This window comes from Marmota monax, unplaced genomic scaffold (genome assembly GCF_021218885.2).
Source record: "Marmota monax isolate L192 unplaced genomic scaffold, Marmota_monax_Labrador192_F-V1.1 WCK01_AAM20220418_F8-fsc00055, whole genome shotgun sequence".
Classification (NCBI taxonomy): Eukaryota; Metazoa; Chordata; class Mammalia; order Rodentia; family Sciuridae; genus Marmota; species Marmota monax.
The window spans coordinates 7,927,952-7,948,798 of NW_026695205.1; positions in this window are offsets into that span (position 1 = coordinate 7,927,952).

Genomic DNA, 20,847 nt, shown 5'->3' on the forward strand with positions numbered 1-20,847 from the left:
GGCTTAAGAACAAAGGGGCAGAGACATGACTAGAAGGCACTAGGCCCACAGTTCCAGAGGGTCCCCAGAGGGCTGCCCAGGCCTGGACGGCAAGGGAAATAAATGGCAGTGGAATTTGACCTGAAGGCTTTGGAGACCTCAGCTTGAAACAAAATGTGGACCTTAAGGACAAAGTTCTGCTTGCAGAAATCTTATCTTGTGGTGAAGCTCGAGGCTGGCTCCAAAGGCTTTAAGCAGTCATTGACATGCGAGGGAGACTTTCTGGCAGGGTGGGACAATTTTGAGGCGGCACTGAAAGTCCTGGTGTGTTTACACAGTCATGTCCAGTTTACCTGTGTCAGACGCGACTTTGACAGGCCTGCGCAGGGTCGCCAGTCATCCACGCTGCTGGGAACACAGTCAGCCTGGCCCGCCGAAGGAAAACAGATGCGGCTGCCAGAAGCAACAGAGTAATGGACTTTCCGTGAGAAGCTATCAGTTCTGGACAATTTGGTATTTTTAGAGAAAAGACTCATGCCCAGGAGGTACCAGGAGGGACATGAAGGCCTGAGCTGACGTGGCTCGTGGATTCAAGATGGGAGCATGGAGCGGCCAGTGAAGAAATGGAGCATCCATGCAGAGAATTTATGTCCCCAAGGAGCAGTAAGGTACAAATAAATATTGGGAAAATACATAAGAGCTCCAACTTTCAGTGTAGAATGTCAAAGTCTGAGAATTCCTTATGGCAACAGCAGCATGCACACATCGCTTGGAAGGAGAAAGAAGGACTTAGGAAATGTAAATATGCTTTACCTATAATCAACAGCTACACTGCTGTGCCTTAGAAATTGGAAGACAAGATGTATAAAAGATTTTCACATGCATTCATAAGCCCAGAGGGTCCTTGGCTAAACAATCTTGAGCTGGGATCTGTGAGTTCATTGCCATCCCTTACATTTCCAGAAATTTCCTTAGGGTCAACTTAACTCTTAAGTCCTAGAGCTTCTGGCTTTTATTAAAGTAAATTTTACAACTTATCAAATAAGATTATGAAATTTCTCAGAAACACAAGTAGACACAAAATTCTGAATGATGCCTAGATTTAAGGGAGAAACAAACTCCTAAAAATCAGTGAACATGAGATATAGGGTTGTAAATATGGAATCTCATTCCACTAGACCTCAGCACAATATTTTGCAGAAGGTTAGTACCTAGAAAAAAACTTTGACTGAAAGAGAATGATTTTTCCTCATTAATGAGTCAACACTACATAAAAGATAGCATTCCTAGAAGGGACCTGTTTTATTTTTCCTAGAACTAGAAGCACTACTTAACCTAGAAGTGCCAGATGTCGTCATCGACCAAAGTATTCAGCACTCTCTCCATTTGAATATTCATGAGCCCAGATGTCTAGGAAATGTCAGATTACTGATATTTCTGTGAAATTGTGTAGCGGAAATTGTTCAGCATGCGTTTCTGGGAAAACTAGCTCCAGGCTCATTTTTGCCTAGTGTTCAGCCTCAGTTCTACTGCCCACCTAACACACTGTTTCTTATTAGCACTGGAAGCTTTGAGTTGGAATCTCAATTTGTTCCTATCGCATCAAACTGATTATTTAGAACAGAACAAGAGAGATATCATGTGCCCCTTTCTTAGCAAGATGTACTTTATAGCTTCCTGCCCCAAAGCATGGAAGGTAAAACCAAAGTCCAGAAGCCTTACATGAGTTAACGTCTAGTTTTTGCATTAATGCAAGTTAGAATGTTAAGTTAGGAGGAGTGAGGAGGTTGGGTGTGCCAGGGCTCGACGAGGAGAACCGTGAGAGAATGGTTTGCAGTTCTGTGTGGTACATTCCTGTAACTTGGTATTGCTGTAGCCCCATTTTGAACAATAAACACTCAATTCAATTCTAGCGAGAATGCATGGGCAGGAGTTGATCCTACCCATGGGCAACTTGCCAGTGGCTAATTGACCAGCAAATAGTATAGGACACCAAGTGTGAGAACTGGACAAAGCAGGGAGCAGCAATGTAGTACTGGCTGAAGATTAGGATTTGCTCTCCCTAATGTAGCTATCAAATGGTCAACTATTGCTAATTTGTGGTGAAGAAAGAAGAATGTGGCGTTTGTGGCCACTTATTCAAAAGCTTCTTATTTCACGTAGAACAAAATCTGACCTCCTTTCCCTGGCCCACAGACCTCCGTGACAAGGCTCCTGCTGACCTGCCCAATCCCACCTGGTTCTGTCTGCTGTCCTTATGCTGCTCCAGCCACCACCTCCTTGTGGACCTACAGAGGTACCAGTCGCCCTCAGGTGGTGCTCCTTCTTCACATGCTGTCCGCGAGCCCCTCGTACCCAAGCCTTCCTGTGCCGTGGCTGGCTTCGTTGCAACTTTGACATGTTAGCTACATTTCTCTGCCCTCTGGGCAGCCTCTCCTGAACATTCAAAACAGCGTGTTAGGTGGGCAGTAGAACTGTAGCTAAACACTAGGCAAAACCGGAGACTTGAGCCTGGAGCTAATTTCCCCAGAAACGTATGATGAACAATTTCCGCTACACCAGTGGCTTTGTAACATCTCAGCCACTCTCTAGCATCTTTCTCTGTCCAATTCCTTTCCTTCATAACACCATGACCCTAAATAGTCTTAATTACCAGGTTTCTCTTTCCTCCAATGGTACTCAGAACACTGTCTGTTTCATTTGTGGCTTATTTCTGGCATTTGGTGCCTGGCACATGGAAGGTGCTCAATAAATATCTTTAAACAAATAGAAGCCCAAAAAGATCAACTGAAGCTCTGCTGTGGGCAATTGGATCCTAGTGTTGAGACTGTGAAGATAAAGATTCAAGAATCCAAGCAAGAAAGCCTCTATTCACATGGCCCAGTTTTAATGTCCACAAGAAAGCTAAGCTCATCCACCCCACATGGTCACTGCATCCCACGTCCTCGTTACCAACTCAGAGGGCGCCTTCTTGGAGCCTCTCCTACAATTCCTTTGGGGTACTCTGCAAGGGAGACATGAACTCAGTCCATGGGAAGTGACATACAATCAACCCCCCTACCACCCAGCTCCATTCAGTTTCCAGGATGTTTGGGCTGGCCATTTGTCAGGGCCAGGGTGCTGGTCACTCTCAGGACAGAGCTTTGCATCTCACTGTGAGAGCTCTCCACACCTGAACAGGGGCTCCATTTTAAGTGGTTAGAGATGCATAGGTTCTGGCTGAAACCACAAGCATCTCTGGGAAGAAAATGGGGGGATTTGGAGGTGCAGGGAGTTGACATCCAAACACCAAGGCCGAGTGGGGGCTGAATGAAGAGGGTGTGTATGCAGAGTGGCTTAGGAATTGGGATGACAACCAAGGAAAGAAGAAGAAAGGTGTGTAGAATGGATGGGGGAAATTAGGATCCACTGGCAGAAAATCACACGACTTGGCTGCATTATCCATTTGATTAAAAAATATTTTAGGGTAGGCAGAACTTGAAGAGAGGGTGGTAACTTTTTATTTTCCTCAATCAAAATATTCTGACAATGTACCTACAAAGGCAAGGTATTGAATCCACGACCCCAGCTGCTGTGTGTCACCAAGAGTCAGAACCAAAAAGGCCACCACCCACATTTCCACACGTCTTTCAAGTCCTTACTTGTGTGTCACTTGGTGTCATTGTTTGTATGTAATGTTGAGTTTTTCCCCTTCCTTCCCTGCTCCTTCCTTCCTTTTCTTTGTTCTCCTCCTCCCTTTTCCTAGGTCTCTCTTTCCTCTTTATAAAAATCTGATTGTTGGAAACTTAAATTTGCAGATTGAATTATTGTGATGTAAATGTTAAGTGCTAGAGCGAGGGAATTTTGTTTTTCAGCTCACTGTGTGCAGTGCTAAGGGAGATGAAAACCATCTGTTCTCCATCCGATAGTCATGTCTTCCTGATCTGTCTCTTAAAATTGCAGTTATTGGAGGACTCTGTCATTCATTTCCTGTTGGCCAGGACACCTGTCATATGAGCTTTGCATCTAGAATCAGTAACTGCTAATCTGGACCACACACAGCTTTTCTGGACCATTCTTAAAGATAGAAGGTTGAAGATTCAAAAATGCAGGATTCTTATCTTGTCTTGGTCACTCACATTCTTAATTCTATAAAACAGTAATGATATCATCTACCCTGTGGGGTTCTTGTATGGCTCAGTCTAGTTAAAGTGTATAAAGTACTTGGGAAACAGTAAACAATAATATGAACATAACCAGAAATTAAAGAAGGTACTGATTTCTAAAGAAGATCTCTCCCACAATTTCTCAAAGAGCTTTATATGGCCTATTAATTAGGAGGTGTTGGTAAATTACATATTTTTACATTTACTGTGTACTCTATTATTAGATTTAATGTTACATGTTGTTTTGTAACAAGTATGAAGTTTAATTCATAGTACCAGAGTGGAATAAATGGACATGTTTCCTAATCCTAACTGAATGTGTTCCATTTAATTTATAACGTTGGTAGAAGATATTGATGTGAGTAGCTAGAGAGGAAGTGTCTCACCTCTCCAGTATCATTTAAGAACTCCAAGAGGCTTAGGCAGTCCAGAACTTTCACAGCATCCTTTTTCCTTCAGTCAATGTTGATCATCATTGACGTGATCAGTGTCCAAGCACAGGTGTGCTCTTGAAGCTGGGCAGCCCTTGTGCTTCCATACTGAAGCCACGCCCTTGTACCAGAGAGGTAGAGGGGCAGCCTGGGGGTGGGGCTGGAGCTCTGGAAGTAAGCACAGGCAGAGGCAGAGCAGAGCCCCCCATGCCACCAACCTGTCGCACTGTGGTGGCCAGCAGGGGTGGGGAGTAGATGCCCACTCCACCTGTGGCCACAGCCCAGAACCCTTGAGCATCCATGATGTGAGGACCTCAATCTCCCGCTTCCCAACAAGTGGCAGGGAAACCTGGAAGTAAGGCAGCTCTGAGTGGATGTTCAGGGTCAAGCATTAACCAATAGTATTGATACTTTTCCAAACTCTGATTAGCATAAATGTGGACCCATAGCATTGACCCAAGTGCTATATAAACCCCTAGACTGGCACACTCAACCCTATATGGGTGGCCCCCTCTTGCCCGTGAGAGTTCTGTTTGCACATCTCAGTTAAACAAATTGACTTGTTTTTCTTCTGCTTTTCATTGACCTGTGGGAATTGAGGAAGAAGTTGGAGGTGGGCTGCTAGCCTATTACAACAGTGGAGGGCACGAAGAGTAGGATTTGCTGAGGACAAACCTGGAAGCTGATAGGCATCCCCTGCTGTGATTCACTATTAACACTGCAGAGGTCTGCGGCTTACACAGACCCTCCTCCTGCCAACAGAGGCTTCCAGTTTTGTCTCAAACTCTGATTTCAATGCCATCCTGAATCCTAGGGGTTTTGTTGCAGCTGGGTGTCTGTGCATACCTAAACCCTCTTCTTAAGTGTACCATGCCAGTACTTTGCAAGTTACTGCCACCTCCCAAACCACTGCTGCTTCTCGATCTCCCTAGACCTATGGTCTCCCTAGATGTCTCCCCTAACGGGCTCCTTTCATATCTTCCCAGAATGTACTTCCTGTCCTTTGAGATAATCTATCATGATCTCAATGAGCTCAGCCTCCCCCATCCCACCTTCCCCCAATCCACAAAGCTGTTGGCTTTTGAGCATACGCAGGGCAGTTTCAGCTTGCTTCCTTGAAAGTCTAAAGTCCTGAGTCAAGAAAACACAGTCTTAGTTACCCGGGATGGGAAGGGAAACATACGTATCAGTGCAGACTTGGCAATATTAACATGTCAGTTCATTCTGCTCTGCTGCCATCAACATGGGCATCGTCATCCTTTTCCCCTCCAATTTCTAGTTTGTATAATTAGCCTTGTACCATATTATAGGAAATGTTGGGGGAAAAGGCAAAGAAAGCAACTTGATTTGGGAAGAAGACTGGAAATTGTGGGGGAATAGCAAACAAAGATGGCCTCCTAAAAGTCACCACTGCTTGACAGATGTGGCAGTGGCCACAGGGCTCTTCCCACATGCCCGTGGGGTGGCGTTTTTAATGGGCTGATGTCAACAACTTGGTTTTAAGAGAATCTTGGTCCTAAAAGCCACACACTTATCTGGGATGGCACCGACCATAGAGAAGCACCTGCCAGTATTGTGTCTAGGAAAATATGGAAAATAGAAATGCTGCTTTCTGAGTAGGCCAGGCACCTGCAATGCACCTTGTCAATCTTATTCTAACACTGCTGATAATTGAACAAATATTCTCAGATTAAGCTTATACCTGATCCACTAGAAAGAGAAATAAGTTACAAAATTGACTTGTTATTTTTATTCTTTGAGTTATTTCTGATTGTAGCAATATCTCTAAGTTGATCCAGAGAAGGGAAATCTCATATTTGAATACAAAGTTATACTAATTTTTCCATTTCACATATTTTATTCATCCCTTTCCCAAGTGTTATGGGTTTACAAAGATAAAAGACAGTGCCTCTGCCTGTAACAACCTAGCAGATTTCAGATTTATTCACCAAGTTCTTCTGGTGTGAGCCTTGAGTCAGGATTGTCCTCTGTGAGGAAGCACAGACAATGTCACATATTCCTATCTGACCACTGAGCAAACTGAGGCTCAGAGAGGCATCTGTATTCATAGAGCATCACATCCAGTTAGAGGACGTGCTGGAAGTACACCCCAAGATTCAGCTTCAATAATCGTTACCATATTCACCCTGATTCACTTGAGTCTCAGGGACTCCTCTAGAAAGGAAGAAATGGGCAGCATAAATATGGTCTATCAGCAATAGGTGGGACAACTCAAATTTGGGGGATCCTGTCCCAAAATGACCCCACGAAGTGGGTTGCCTAGCCTTATACCTTGAAGCCATGGCACTACTTGGATAATTTTATGAGAGGGTGTAATCCATGAGCATTCCAGTCAGCATAGCATAGAAAAACGCATGCTTTGTGGTAGTTACCAGCCCTCATAGCCCATACGTGATGTAATCTTTACACGCCTTTGATTTCTGAGAAGTCCTAATGCCCCATCTTTGGGGTCCCCTGGAAGGAGTGAGAAGGATAAAACACACAGTCCTTAACCTGGCATCCTGACCTGGGAGGGGTACTCCAAAAATGCCATCCCCCCACTCACCCCCACATCACTCTGTTAATGCATTCAATAAACCAACACTTATTTATCACCTATTACACTCCACATTGGGCAACGGGAACACAAAGATCAATAACATCTGGTCCCTTCCTCAAAGAATCTGCCTTCTCTTGCACTGGGTAAGGGAGACTTCACACCAGAGCTGCATCCAAATGGCACTCTTATTCCTTAGGTCTCTTGTTGCCTGCTATCAGTTTCCATCACAGGGGGTTTTGCCAGTTATCCACTTTGCCTTTATCCTAAAATTAATTTCCTGAGGAGGTAGAAGATACAGTGAGCCTCACCTGAATGCAAGCTGAGCATTCTAGGGAAGTGGCGGCCCTGAGACGCAAGAGGAAGATGTCTATCCAGGTTCCCTTTCTCCTACTCTAAATACTCAGACCTTTCACACTTCACTGGCCATTTTGACTTTAAATTAAGCTAACTAAACTTAGGATAGAGGAAAGGTCCTGATTCGCTGGGTCCCTCCAGAGGGTTCAGCCAGTGGGCCTCAGGAGGACTTTCCACTTCACAGGTACATCAAGGAGCAACAACAGGAAAGTAGAGAAGAATGAATACCGGTTGTGTGGTGATGAGAGAGAGAGAGAGAGAGAGAGAGAGAGAGAGAGAGAGAGAGAGTTGGAGACACAGAGACAGGAAATTAACAGCTTTCACTGTTACTCTGTTCTGAAGTAGAGACATTTTTACTTAAGAAATTTCAAAAAGCACTCCAAAATAAATGTGAACGCACACACACTGAGCGATCAAGAGCATTTTCTCAGACTACATGTCTCCTGAGGAAAATGTGGAGATTTTGCTTCTGGCCAGACTGGAACCAGTCCCTGTGCCCACCTAACCCTGCCAAAGCTTTGATCCTAAAGAAACACTTCAGTATTTCAAACCCCAAACCACAAGAGCAGACCTTGTGGTAGAAGTATTTTGCATTTGTGATATTCCTTCTTCACAACAACTTTCTCCAACCACACTGGGTATGAGATACATACCACACGTCTATTTCCACTGGACCCTCCTCCCAGCCCCATGGTGCACAGCATAAACCTTTTCTTTTTAATCAAACGTCCCACCCATTCGTTGTGCTTCAAGAGCTTCTAAAATTTCAAATCTCCTCTAAAGAATTTCCCATTTAAGCTGGAAGTGAGATGGAATTTTCTCCAGATTGAGTTCCAAGGTGGAACTCACACCCTCGGCCCCACTCAAAATGGCAACTCTTAGGGTTTCAGTATTATTATCTTCCCTAGAGCTCAAAGTGTGTTAGGGGATCATTGTGCTTCCTCGGTGTATCATTCAAACAGAAGGAGACACTGTGTATTAACTTGGAAAAGAGCAGAGCCAGGGCGGACACTAAGAGGCATCCCTGAGATCCTGCAGTGTGATCCAGGAGGCAGAGGGTGGCAGAAGCTGTGGATTCTCAGAAATAATGTGCAGGGACTCCAGGCCTGAAGCCACCTCGCTCTTTTGACTGCAAATTGAACAGTGTCAACTACTTCAATACGTACGTATCTTAGTGTCATGGTGCTTTCTTCTCATGTTGAGATGGATGTTAAAATTGTTTGAAAATACTCCCTTTTCCAGGTCCATTTCCTGTCCTCCAAACACATGTATTTCCCCACCTCACTGCTGAGCTCAAAGTTCTGAACACAGGGTTGGAGGAGAAGGAAATTCCCTGATTTCTCTTCCTCTGCCTTCATTCACTTCCCGTCAGGATGAAGGAAACGGATCTTACTGATTGTCTAATGTATGATGCATTTAGTTTCATCTAATATTCATGACAATTTTATTCATGACAATTTTACTCTGGTATTATTTCCCCTCAGAGGGATGAAGGGCTTTATTCTCATAGCTTGCAAATATAGTGAGAGCTACAAACACACAGGCTTCCTCCAGTTTCAAAAACCATGTATTGTTCCTATTGTGCTCTTTTTTTCCCCCAAGTTTATTCATTTTAAACAGATCAGTACCATCCTAATCTTTGAATAGATGCTCAAAAACAAGGGGGGATGGTCACGAGTATGTTTATCCTTGTTATGGGCATTGAGATGTTTAAGTTTTGTTTTGTTTTGTTTCCCCATCTTTTTCTTTTTCTTTTTTGTTTTTTTCCTAAGCATCACGTTTCAGCCTGGGAGCAAGACAAAGCCAAGAGCTTGACATTTCTTCAGCAATTCATCCAAATCAGACAAAGCTGTTCACTGGTGAGGCCCCTCCCTCTCCTAGACCTTAGAACGGTTCATTCCATTACTTGTGACTAGGAGAGTCGACCGTACAGAAACCGAAACATGAAATTCATCACTAGCTCAAGTGACCCACGAGTAAAATGGGTGAAAAGCATGCCACAGAGAAGAGAAGCTACTTTTACGGAGGAAAAAATGATTATTGGAGATAATGATAGGTTTGGGGCTGGAAATATCATTTGGTCTCCTTAGCTTCTGTAGGATGAGGCTAAGAATAAGTTTTGTCTTTTTGAAATCTGACACATACAATTATTACAGAAAAAAAAATGTTTAGGCTAAAACAGCAAGGTAAACATATATAATTTTACTCACCCTGAAGAAAAATAAACAATTGATACATGAACTTCCAGCTCTTTTTCCTTTGCATATGTAATTTAACATAAATAGAATCAGAGTATAGCACATCTTTGAAACTTACTTTTAAATTTAATATTACAGACATTAATTGAAGTAAATAAGGGAATATCTGTAAGACAATAATGAATAATGTAATGAATAATGTGATTATATAGTGTAATATTGTGCTCTGTACATAACTTAGTTAACTTGTCCTTTAGGGTTACACAACAAGGCTGTTTCCGATTTTTAAATTGTAAATAGTGATACTATGAATCTCAAACAAATCCTCTGCATTAAAGAAAAAATGACAGATAATATCACGTGCATGAAAATTGTTTGTTAAATTAAAGGTGAAAATGTTTTTGAAATTTTTCATAGATGTTCTCGAGTTATTTTTCTAAAACGTGTGCCAACATAAACAGCAGAGAATGATTGTCCGTTTCCCTGAATCCACAGATTATTTCATTGTTTCTGTTTGCATTTGCATTAGCAGTAATGTTAGATAATTTTGCTACGCATCTTGACTGTGTACATATGTTTTATAAATTGCTTATCAACTTTTGCACATGAATTTCTTCCCCAGTAGTAGTCTTTCACTTGATTTGTAGAAATTTCTTATTTTAAATATAGAAATGCATTACAAGTTGCAAACAGTTTTTCCAGTTCATCTTTTTTTTTATCACTTTTGATCTTGTTTGTGGTATTTCATGCAAAACAAACTGAAGACTTATGCAGTCACATCTCTCAGCATTTTCTTATTTGCTTTTTCCCTTTATTTCAGGCTTAGACCATCCTGAGGACATTAAATCAACTTTGAAAAAGTCAGACTTAAGATACGTAAGTTCTCTAAGGAACTCCTTCAGAGTTTCCATGTGTCTCTGTTTATGATATTGATTATCAAACTATGCTTCTGTGGAACACCATTTTTCCACTGTTTTTAGTCCGGGTGCTGTGCCATTAAATATGAATAATAGCAGTCCTTCCAGTTTTTCAGAAAAATAAATTTAATGCAATATCTTTTAATTCTGGGGTTTCCCACCACACTTTTTTCTTCACTGTTTGGTGCTGCTACTCATTGCCTTTATTAGTATCTAATAAAAGCTGGTGTCATATTATATATTCCGTTATTTTAAATTTAATATGTCAATATTCGACGGTGGTGTGCAAGATCGCTATTACTTCCAGATGGCGTACTAACTGACGAGTTCAAGGATCTCGGGTGTGGGGAACAGTTTGCTGCACTTGGACTAGGAGGGAGATAATGTTCACAACACAGAAAAATAAGAAAATGGAAGATGAATAGGACAGTTACAAACAAACACTAATCACTTCTTACCTTCCTCAAGATCCTGAGCCTTGATTACAAATGGGTTCAAGAATGTGATTGCCAAGTGATTTTCTGATGGGCTCAAGTAACTTTCCTAATGAAAAACTGTGTGTGTGTTTGAACTACAAAAATTATTATTCTTCACAGCAGAAGCATAAATAAGACAAGGAAATTTATTCCCTGTTTTTGAGTGCTTCCAAGGACAGTTTTTTTTAATATTTATTTTTTAGCTTTAGGTGGACACATATCTTTATTTTATTTTTATGTGGTGCTGAGAATCGAACCTCATGCATTTCAGGAAAGCGTGCTACTACTTGAGCCACATCCTCAGCTCCCCAAAGACAGTTTTTATTGCTGTCCAGAATCTGTGAAGGACACATACAAAGGCACCTCTGGATGGGTGCGCACCAACAGAAGCTTTGAAAATGGGCACCTACAAAATGTTTGTGTTTCCTGGACTGGTAGCTGCGTCACTCAGTGGACCATTAAAAGCCCATTTGGAGGACCTCACACAGGCTCCTGCACACCGCTGGTACTTAATGTGGGTAAACCTGGTGTAGTAAGAAACAACAAGAAACACAAAACACGAACCAACGGGCACTACAATTGACACAGAAAAAGAGTTCTTTCCCCTAACCCAAATTTCCTCCAACACTAACTCTCATAAAGAAGAGGTAATGTGACAAAATGCCCCACCTTCAATCCCCCAGCCCCAATCCAGCACCCCTCCAGCCCTCCAAGTATCAATCATCAGCCCAGGCAGGGCAAATGAACTTTTAATCAATAACAGCTACTGTTTCTTGTACCAGGACTGTTTATGATTTTAAAAGGGGAAAAAAAATTAAATCAATCCTGATGTGAATGTTTTCCCTCTTGAAGAGAAAAAGCAACACCCCGTGTCAAGGGAAAGAGTGTAGCTTCACATGTCTAGAATGCATTAAAATAAATTCGAGATGGTTTTTGTGCACATTGGCTATAGACAGAAAAAAAGAAAAAAACTACATGGGACACCACGGATGATAGGCCATGCTGGACACTTGCCTTTAATCTCTGTCTTCACACTATTATATTTCCTGTTTACATTCACACATTGGAATAAAGGAGAATTTAGAGAATGTCTGTCCAAAAACCACTGCTTTGGGAGACCTGTAACTGGAGCAGTTCAGACATAGGCACAAGGATCCGTCTACTGGGAAGCCAGAGAGGAAACAACAGAAAGAAGTTTTGACCCTATGGGTAGAGGAGACTGATTGATTGTAAAGGAAAACCCAGTGCACGGATCTTACCAAAGCAGATCTGCTCTGGGTGAGGATTCTTGCCCCTTCTCCATCCATTCCTGAAGGCAGCCTTAGTCTAGAACCTCCACGGTTCTACTGAGGCCTTCAGGCCCCACGGATGTTCTGATTCTTCCCTCCCTGTTCCTTCCATTCCTCGAGGCCACATCTGTTAGTCTCACTAAACACCATAAATCCCAATAATACTGGGGGTCAGGTCTTTCTGTATCTTGAGTCTCCCTTTAGCCACAGAGAAATCAAACTGGACTCTCTATGAAGCCTGCTGCATTATCTTGGCATGTTTGCACAAAACCCGAAATTACTTCCCTGAGATTACTGAAATGAAACCATCTTTCACCTAATTGGGAAAAGCTACACAGGCTTAGGCCCAATTTTCAAGAGTACTAGGATTGTAGGGGTGGGGAGACAAGGGGAGTGATTTCTCGACTGTTTTCTTTTACAGTTTGCTGAAATGGAACAAATCAATCCTGTCTTGATTATTTATAAGACCTTAACACCACGGGGCGGGGTGAACTAATGAAAGCAGGCACAAGGAATGTCGAGCCTCCTTTCCAAACTGCTGGCACACAGACATGCTCTGGTGCTTTGTAGCTTTTAAGCACTGAAGAAATGAGTTTTCTGCCTCCAGCAATTGATGGCAGGGAACAGCATTGGCAGCTAATTATTCACCTCTGTCACTGACGACCCTGGGGCGGGGGGGACGACACACGCAGCAAACAAGCCCCTATTTTTTATTATTAAATTATTTATTTATTCTAACTTGTTATATATGATGGCAGAATGTAATTTGTTTCATATTACACACATAGAGCACAATTTTTCAAGTCACTGGTTGTACACAAAGTATTTTCACACCATTCATGTCTTCATACATGTACTTAGGGTAGTGATGTCTAACTCATTTCACCGTCTTTCCTACCCCCTTGCCGCCTCCCTTCCCCTCCCTCTCCTTTGTGCTATCTAAAGTTCCTCCATTCCTCCCACACTCCCCCCTCATCAATTGCCATTATGAGTCAGCATCCTCGTATCAGAGAAAACCTTCAGAAGCCCCCATTTTGAAGAAGCAGGACATTGTACTCTCAGGTGCACCCTTCAAAGGATGTGATAATAACATACAACCACTCAGAAAACAATGACTATGTAACATGAAGGATGTTGTAGTGGACTTTTAGGGCATATTCAACCTTGGTACTATCCCTGTGAAGTCAGCATTTGCCACATACTACAGAGGAGGAAGTGGAGTCCCCAAAGGATCTGAAGACGTGTTCAAAGACACTTAACACAGGACTGAAAAAGTCAGGGTTTGAATTCAGTTCCCTGGATTAATTCCAAATTCTTGTCATTTTTCTAAGAAATATTTTTCTGGGACCTAAAGAAAGAAGAACTCAGCGTGTGAATAGAAGTTCCCCTGTCTGTTAGCCACAGCAATCATGCTGATCTGACGTGTTCCTCACGAACAACTGAAATTCACTCCATCCTCAAACTCTTGGAAAAACCAATGGTCATCTCTGGAGTGTCACTGCACCAACACTGGGCTCTTTGCTGAGGGACATCTCCCGGTACCTACAAATCCACTGAGTGTCAAGAGGCAATGGCTTGTGATGGATGCTTTTGGAGAAAGCCATGTTCTTTTCCCCATAGAAGGGGGAAACAGCTATAACTCTGTACTGTCAATCCAGCCGTACTTTATCTCCATGCTCGAAGGCTTCTCCGACTCAACCCCAAGTCTCCGAGCACCGTGGGAAAGGAGTTCCCCCAGCGTTGGTTGGTGGCTCCTCGTCCCACAGTGTGGGGTGTATGTCTGGGGCCAGGGATGCTCAGGAACCCACCCTCTCAGTGTCCCACTCTCTGAGACTCCACCTGTACCATAGCTCTGCTTCTTCCTTTGGCCTTTACCATGGAGCTGAAAGTTGGTGTGCTGTTCAGGTAGAAAGAGTTCATGATGCTCATTTGGTTGATGGCTCTGGGTTTAGAAGCAGAAATTCATGTGGCTCCTCAGTGTCATGACCTGTCAAATAGTCAAGGCAAAATATTAGAGAAACCTGGTATTAAATACAGGAACAAGAGCTCACGTCACTTTCCCTTAGTCTGTCTGGAACCTTGTGATGGAATTTAAACGTGAAAGTGCTCAGACTTTGGCCATTAATGATAAGCATCTGGAAATTCAGTGACGACATGGCAGACTGTATAGAGAGGCAGAATTTTCCATTACCAAGATCATTGCTTATTGTAGTGAGGGCCTTGAACACTGCTGGAATTTAGTGTATGTGGCAAAGTGAGTCAGAGGGAAGGGTGACTGACAAATGGAAGAGAGACAGAAACACCTACCTTTAGTACTGCCATTAGATTTGTGCAAGCTAGGACTTCTGCCCTGAGCCTTGTACTTTATGGGGCCCTATGCTTTGGAGGGTCTTTCTCAAAAATTTCTAGTGACCAGGAGGGGCTCACAATGTCATGCTAGAAAGGACTCCCAGGTCCACACAGGGACTCCCATGGATCTGGGTCAAAACTGTATCTTGTGTGTGGAGTCTATCAAATGTTCTGAGGAACTCTGGAACTCCCGTATATGGGGTCACCCCAACCTGGCCTGTCCATACTCCACTGGCTGCTGTGGAATTTCTTTGACCTGACTGCATGACACTGGACCTCCAGAATGGGGCTGAAGCAGTGATATGAGGTGACTCAAAGTGTTTAGATAGACAGTAGCCCCACAAAATGTCCTTTCCTAAAACTTCCTATACCCTCAGGTAGTCCAGCCTACTTTTAGGGATCAGGCCATTCATAAAAATGGATTTCTCCTAGGGAGGAGTTTCACAGGATGACTGACAGTTCCACATAAAACTACATTAAGATCCCCAGGGATGGCAATCACTGTACTAGCCTGGTCTCCCCAAGCCTGGCCCAGTGCTAAGCCATAAGCAGGAAAGCATACGTGATTGATAGTAAGTCCATTCATTCTCCTCAAAAATTATATCTTCTTAGATGTTACTTTCTGCTCACAGATGACAAGTGGATTCCCAGTGTTTCCAAAGCACTGTGGGCTGAAGATCCATAATATCACTAAAATCTCACTCTCACACAAAGTATTTGGACTTTGAATATGAACTAATAAGTAAGAAATGCTTCACTGGAGGAGGAGTGGATTTGTCTAAGATTAAGTCTCACAAGTGGGAAGAAAATCTTATTCAAGATTCAAGCAAAACCATACTGTCATTTGCCCAAAATTATAAAAATAGAGAAGCAGAGCAGACAACTTTAATCTGCCCGAGAAAAGCACATGTTGCTCAACAGGATGCCAGGAATATAAAATGCGTCTAATTTTATTTTTATAAACGAGAAAGCATAAAATGTTTTATCCTGTTACAGCTTTACTTGAAAATAAAACTTAAGCTTTCTTTCCTGACTCTAGATGCGACTTTCTGGTGTGTTCTCACTGTTATTTGCAGTCTCCAGGAGAGCCACCTTCAGGGAGAGGGTGGTGATGCCCTAGAAGAGACCCACCCGCAGAGCTAAGCTTTGCCAGGCTTTCACAACAGCCAGTCCTCAGGGTCCCCAGGAAGGACTTCAAACGGGTCACACAGAGCATCGACCAGAGTTGATTAGGAAGAGTGAGAGTTCAGAGGCCCAGTACAGGCCCTGAGAAGACCGCCTGGGGAGGAAGAGTCCCCTTACAGAGCCGGGTTTTTAAGGGATTTGGGTTCCTTTGTTCTTGTCTTAGTTGCTCGTTTCCCCCTGGGTGGCTTCTTACCCTCTCTATAGCCTTTAGCAAATTCTCTTTGCAAGGGTCGAAGAGCTGGTCACAGGGGTGGATGTGATATGGTCTTGAAACAAGACTTCCCTTAAGGGATTACAATTAACAAGGTCTGGGGAGATCTGGTACCAGTTCCCATTTTCCAGATGCTTGTCTGTTTTGATAAGGTTCCCTGGGGTTCCCAGTCCACTGACCTTTGCACTTTCTTTGACGCACATGTCTGGTGTCCTCCCTGTAGTGCCATCATCCTTCATTGTCCTCCCCTACACACTGCTCTGCTCGTGGCTGCCTATCTACCTAAACATTAGTAAGGTACGCATCTACTTTAATTGGCACTAGAAAATGACCAGAACTGGAGGCAACTTTAGGACTCTCTCCCCTCCTCTCTCTCTCTCTCTCTCTCTCTCTCTCTCTCTCTCTTGCTCTCCCCATACCTTTCCCTCTCTTCCCTCTCCCTTCTTTCTCCTTCTCTAAAAGGTAGAGCTATTTCAAGATTGACCAGCTAACCCAGAGATACAGCCACACTGGGTCAGGTATCTACCCCAGGACCACTCAGAGGGTCCCCTCTGCCCCAGAGCAGCTGCTTGCTAGGTAAGACTGAGTGTGGCGCTTTAACCTGGAAGGGAGGGCCGGATGGTGCACCAACTGGGCCAGCTGTAAATGCAAATGTCTAGAAGTACCAAGGGAAATAACTCTAAAATCCCCACGCTTCCACTACCTGGAGATGACTGCCACAAATACTTGAATATATTTCACTCAAATTTCTATACAGGCACGAATATTCACAGTATTTCCCTCTAACTTTGTATAGTGTCATTCTATTTTATGACTTTCCTTTAATCTTTCTCTATCAAACAAACATCACTAAGTATTAACTGAAATTTTGTTATTAAATAAAATGAATTGAAATCAATCAAAATGAATCAAATGAATATGCCATCATTTACCTATTCAAATCCCCTTTTGTAAAATTTTATGATGTTTCTCCTTTTGTCCCTTTTTAAACATAGCTTCATGGAGCAACCTTGTAGGTAAGAGTGTGTATATGCATCGTTTCCTTAGGACACACCTACCTACAACTGAAATTGCTGGGCCCAAGAGAATGAGCTTTATTTTTTAACCTACTGACAAGCAATGTCTTTTTAAAGAAATGGTTGCACCAATTTGAACTCTTATATGCTGTGTGAAGCTTGTCGGTCATTCTGTCCTACGAACACGAGGTATTCAGCCTGTGTCTTTGTGCTTCGTTTCTGACATCGTAACTTCCTGCATTTCTTCAATTATCCACCTGTAGCTTAAAAGGGAAGCTTGCTGCCATTCATGGGGTTGATCTCTTACACATCAGCCTTTTATCACATTTCATAGGAAACATAGTCTCAGGGAGTTTGGAAAAGACTCTTCTTTATTAGTTGTGATGCCTCAATATTTGTGACTATTTCTGATCTATTCAAAGATTAGGAGCTTATGAAATAGAGGGACCCTCATTGCCATGGGCAATGGTTCTACATAGACATGCACTTAAATTGTGTTTTGTTCTAAATCGAAACACACGGAGGGGAATTTGGTTGCTTGGTTCGTTGGTTGGCTGGCTGGTTGTTGATATGAGAAAGAAAATCCATGCTTTCTGTAGAACATTCTTTTAATCAGACTGTTGGTATGCTGGGGACTGGTAAGGCATGAGTGGAGCTGGTGCTCTGTTGAAAATTCTTGAGAAATAAGCAGGCTCTTCTGATAAAAGAGAAGACAGTGTGCTTCTCTTCTTTTCCTGAACATTTTTGTTGCTGTAGTTCATTATTTTCCTTGGACTGAATCTCTTAGGAAAGATGCGTCTGCTTAAGTAATTGCTGACTTCTGCACACTCCCCCAGGTTCAAGGGCAGAGCAATGCAGTGCACTTGGTGTAACACTCGGCTTCCAAAGGAGCTCTGTTCCCGTCCATGCTCTCCTTTCTTATGGTCTTGCCACAACGGTTTTCCACACCAGAATCGGTCTCTGTATTCCTCTCAGTGCAATCTCATTTGCTTCTCATTAAATCCAGAGTTCTTCTGAAAATATTTTAATAAGTACCTTTGATCCTTCTGATTTTTTCAAGCATTTCTCGGTTTCTTACAAATGCTCAGCCGACAGATTTCTGAGAGGCCTGTTCCCTCAGAGATGCTTTAAGATGATGACATCATCCAAACCCCCAGGGAAAGGTCTTTGGGGACCCTTGGGAGCATGGGTGGCTGGGAGCCACCTTGGTCCTGTTCTTCATTTCTCTGGAAGGTAGTTAGGGAAGGCTTTCAGTCACCTGCTCCTTGCTTTCTTTAAATAAAATGTTCTCAGAAACAAGGGGCTTTAATGAACACGCCCTGCCGTCTTCACTGTGGTTTTCTGAGTGAAGAAAACGGGGCCTTTCTACCTGCGCAGAAGCCCCTGGAGCTCTCGGGCTGAGTGAAGGCACCGCTGCTGCGGAACATCAGGTGGAGGCTTAAAGGGAAACGTGTTAGTGAGAGAGCTGGCCTTGGGCTGCTGGCACCAGCTGTGCCCTCACTTGCTCTGAGGACATCATTAAGTGCATTTTGAGGTTTTAGATTCCTCCTTTGTAAAACGAAGGACTTTAAGCTATCAGAAATGTGCCTGTCTTCCCAAGGGTGAATTACGATTTTAACGAGAAGGGCATAGGACAATTAACCTAGGGGAAAAAGCCTAATGTGGCAATATTTTTTTTTAATTTGAAAAATAGCATTTGGGTAATTTTCCATAATATAAACTATGCAAAATAAAGCATGGTAACATAGTTTTCATGGTGAGGCATAGGTTTTAAGAGGTTGTGTAATTATGGAATAAATAGCTAGGCTGCCCTGGAGCACATGGCCACAGCAGGAATTGGGAGGCTGATGGAGCTGTATTTGCTCCTTGGCTCTGCCTCCTGTGAGCAGATCTTGGTGCATTTTCTCTGTTTTCAGCCACAGATTCTTAATCTACACTAACAAACCAGACTAAACAAACACACATACACCCCAGGGATGACAATAATATCTCCTTCGTACTTGGGCTCACTAATGACAAGGCATATGAAGCACTTGGCTTGATGGCTGGCACAAAGGTAATCCTTACTGTTGCCATTGGTGCAGCCAGTGCCTGCTAGATCTAGGAGTCTGTCACATGCACTGCTTGAATTCTCCTTATTTAACTTGATCAGTATCCGCCTGTTTATAATACTATGGCAAAATATCAGAGACCGGTTAATTTATACAGAAGAGAAATGTATTCCTCATAGTTCTGGAGGCTGGAAAGTCCAAGATCAAGGCACGGGCAGGTCTAGTTGTCTGGTGAGGGGCTGATCTCTGCTTCCAACATGGCCCTTGAAAGCTGCATCTTCCACAGGGAGTGAATGCTGAGTCAGTCCTCAAGTGGTACACAGCAGAAGGGTAGCAAGCTGAATGTCCTCTGAAGCCTCCTTTACAAGGAGGGCCTTAGTCCCATTCATGAGGGAGGAGTCCTACTGACTTAACCATCCCTTAGAGGCCAACCTCTTAATGCCATGACTTTGGCCATTTTGGCGATTACGTTCCAACATGTAAATTTTGGAGGGGACATATTCACACCACAGCAACCAGTTTCTCCTTGCCTTCATAGGAATGTTTTTCAATGTTTTTCTCTTTTCAAGTTTTTTTTTTCTCAATGTGTTCAATATAATATATCCAACATACTCATCATAGTTCAGTATGTGCAATATATACAAAGTTTCAAATGCAAAAGTACTCTTCTGTTGCATTTAATAAATATTTTGATTAAATATTTTCAAAAGGTTTTGAAAACAAAATCAATACCAATTTAGAGAAATCTTTTATGAATGTGTTTATTTCTGTGTAGGACATTTGGATTGTTTTTCAAAAGCTCAAACATTTTAGAAATCTAATTTCAAATAGCAAATACAAAATATACACTGTGCCATGTTAATGTAATTTCTTAAATTTAACATGAGCTTTGTCAGAAAATTTTGGATCCAGTTACTACTATGTGGTTATGAACACAGTTGTACAGTTTGAGCACTACGGTTTCCGTATCCATCAGTAGATGATTATGAAGCGTTCACAGACCATACCCAAATCTAGGTGCATCTCTGCTACATAAGCTTCTGAATGTGCTTCACCAAAACTGTGCTACAAAAACATACAATTTATCTTCAATATTCAATGTTTTAACTGGCACCTTGGAGTGAAACCCTCCAGTCATTTGATCTAAATGAAAAGTCATATCTCACACAATGATATGAAGGGTACTTTCTGTGGCTGTAAATGGAGCTCAGACTTTAGAAGCTAGTTACTAATGTTTGAAGTGATTTCTGGTGCTTCTCCATGAGAATTCCAGTTTTTGGAGGATCAGTGACATCACTGCAACGCTGTGGTGGGTGGTGAATGGCAGCAAATATTTTGTGCAAGATATGCGGTTATCATTCTGGAGCAAACAAAATTCGCCTCTTTTTTTTCAGTTAAGTCCTTTTTGGGGCTTATTTCTGCTAAAGGTATTTACTGTGAAAAGGAAAAAGCACTGTTAAACAATCAAGTCAAAGTTGTAGCGTCAGACTGTACAATCGGTGACGAACACCAACCAACACTGGAACCATTGGAGCTGACCTCCTGCTGCACAGGTCCCTCTGCTCTGCCTTTGTCTCTTCAAGTCCCATTCCTTTAAACAACTTACCACATTTCTTATTTGAAGTCAACCTGCCGACTGGAACCTGGTGGCCTCGGACTTCTTGCAGGCTTAGCATGTGGCCAGAA